Below are 2,969 nucleotides of genomic sequence, written 5' to 3'. Positions count from 1 at the left end.
TCCCAATCGGTGTTACAAAACTACAACTACATCTGAGTTTGTCATTTACCGCCACATATGCATGTCCACCTCTATTAATTTCCTGCCTGAATGTGTTGGGCAGCTCACCATATTGGATGAGATATAAAGTGTACCCATCTTGGGGAGATACATGAGAGTCCCAGATGCGTGACCTACAGCTATCAACTAATGCTTATCCATACGTCTGATTGAGGCCTAAGTGTAGAGTGTTTCAATATGATTTACTAAGTGGGCCTTATAACATTTACTAACCAAAAATGGGAAACAAATTGATGATGGGGGTGTCCAACATACCAGTAAGTAGCCAAAAATTCTGCATGTCATGATCCATGCTGGATCAGGACAGATAAAAGCACAGGTAACCTTTTTTTTTCTCAAGCTGTGCTTAGAGATGTTTTGCCCCCGGTGGCCATTTGGATTATTGCACTGTGGTGTCTTTGTTCTAAGTTTGCCCCCAGTGGTGGTGAGCGTCATTGCACTCTGTTTCTTTAGTTAAGTGCACATTTATAATGCAGGTGTGATTGCTGGCTCTGCTATAAAAGAGTCACAGGTGTTGCAATCAGTGTTGGTGATAGTATTCATTTCAACCATCCTTGGTGGAGGAAGGAGCTGGAGAACGTTCCTTGCAGCACTGTCTTAGCCCTGATGTGGAAGGAGTCATAGGGGATTTCCTTGTAGCTCTGACAGAGCTTGGTGGCAGCGTTTCAAGAGGAGACCTGCATTCTGATGGTGGACTCTGTTGCCAGGAGCAAGTGCACAGAGTAAAGCTAAGTGGTGTTCCCCTGTTTGTGTTTTTCTTTCGTGTGTATTAGTACAGAGGTGGGGCCAGTGCCTGCGCCACCCAGCTCCCTAGCAAGGGATAGGTGTAGGGTGTGCTAGGGCGAAAGGTATCCTGAGCGGCGCCCGGTGCGGAACCGGCATAGGGAACGTTAGGAGCGTTGGGGACACTGACTCAGGGGAGTGCAGGAGGTCTCCACGTCCCCTTTCCCTATCGCAGGGCCCACCGTTGTAACTGTGTTCCCTCCCGCTTGTCTTGTTTACAGTTACCAGCCTGCGGGTCGCGTCACACAGGACGGGTCCACGTGACATTATCACCAACCTACAACTTTTTTTTTTTCTCTCTGCTGAGCCATGGACCCAGTGCAGTCCTTTTCCCAAATGCTGCAAATCTTTATGGATGAGATTAGGGGGCTGCGCGGTGAGTTGGTGCAGCAACTGCGGCTGTTGGTGGGCTCTGTGGGCTTGGTTCAGGAACAGGCTCAGTCAGAACCCAAGATATCCCTCCCTGACAGATTTTCTGGAGGGAGAGATCAATTCTTGGTATTCCAGCAAGCCTGTAAATTGTATTTCAGGCTGCGCCCTCGTTCATCAGGGAGTGAGGAGCAACGGGTGGGAATTATTATGTCCCTTCTTAAAGGTGATCTCCAATCCTGGGCCTTCTCCCTACCGGACGATTCTCCATCATTGGTGTCCGTGGACGAGTTTTTTTCAGCTTTGGCGCTTGTGTATGGGGATCCTGATGGCGTCGCCCTGGCGGAATCTCAGATTGGTAGGTGTAAACAGGGAGCCCAGGTTGCTGAGGAGTACTGCTCAGAGTTTAGGAGATGGGCCACTAACACTCAGTGGAATGACCCTGCACTTAGGAGTCAATTTGTGCAGGGTTTGTCTCCAAAGTTGCAGGATACTCTGGTGCAGTACGCCGCCCCCAGGTCGCTGGAGGCCACCATGTCCCTTGCCATCCGAGTGGATAGACGCCTCAGGGAAAGACATGGGAAAGGGAGGAGGACCCACCAGTGCGGACGGAGGAACCCAGACAGCCCGGTGTTGTTGAGACAAAAAAAGGGGGTGTCTGCGGCTCGTCGTGGTGGGGGGGTATGCTTTTCCTGTGGGAAGCCTGGCCATTTTATGAGAGCCTGCCCAGTTCATGCCAAGTCTTCAGACGAACCTATGCAAGTAGGTGTAGCTAGTTTGTATTCGGAGCTGCCTACGTTCGGGGAGCGGTGTCGGCATGATTATACTGTGGGCAGACTGGTCATGTCCTGAAGGCTTGCCCATTGCGTGCCAAATTATCTGTGCCATCTGAGAAGCTGCATTCCCCTGGTCGCTTGGAGGGATGCGACCAGGGACTATACATTTCCTCCATTTTGCCCTCCCAAGGTACCATGTCAGCAGAGGTCTTGGCTGGCGGGGTACCGGAGGTGATACCGATGCTTATGGACAGCGGAGCAGGAGTCAGTCTGGTGGATGCTCGCTTTGTCCAGACTCATGGTCTGAGGTGTAGGACGCTAGCCCAGCCTATAAACGTCCAGGCCATAAACTCTGCTCCACTGAGCCAGGGGAGCTTGACCAAGGTCGTAGAGAATATCCATCGGCGTATAGGACATCATGAGGAGAGCCTGTTTGTGTTTTTCCTTCGTGTGTATTAGTACAGCGGTGGGACCAGTGCCTACGCCACCCAGCTCCCTAGCAAGGGATAGGTGTAGGGTGTGCTAGGGCGAAAGGTATCCTGAGCGGCGCCCGGTGCGGAACCAGCATAGGGAACGTTAGGCACACTGACTCGGGAGTGCAGGAGGTCTCCACATCCCCTTTCCCTATCGCAGGGTGGACCGTTGTAACTGTGTTCCCTCCCCCTTTGTCTTGTTGTTTACAGTTACCGGCCTGCGGGCCGTGTCACACAGGACTGTATCACGTGCCGCGTCTTGTCGTTTATAGTTACCGGCCTGCGGGTCGCGTCACACAGGACGGGTCCACGTGACACTGCACTAATTAATTTTTATAATAAAGTTGCAAGGGAGAGCTCTGTTTTACTGACTTTCTAAATTATATAATTCCGGCTATATTTGGCCCCCATTTCTGGGAACTACTTAAATAAAGATTTATGCAGCTTGAAAAATTCCTTCTTCCTAAAAAAACAAAACAAAACTGTATTGAAGTCCTCTCTCATCCGC

This window comes from Dendrobates tinctorius, unplaced genomic scaffold, assembly GCF_039654945.1.
Source record: "Dendrobates tinctorius isolate UK_male_01 unplaced genomic scaffold, ASM3965494v1 ptg000086l, whole genome shotgun sequence".
Classification (NCBI taxonomy): domain Eukaryota; kingdom Metazoa; phylum Chordata; class Amphibia; order Anura; family Dendrobatidae; genus Dendrobates; species Dendrobates tinctorius.
Note: the sequence above shows the minus strand (reverse complement) of the source record.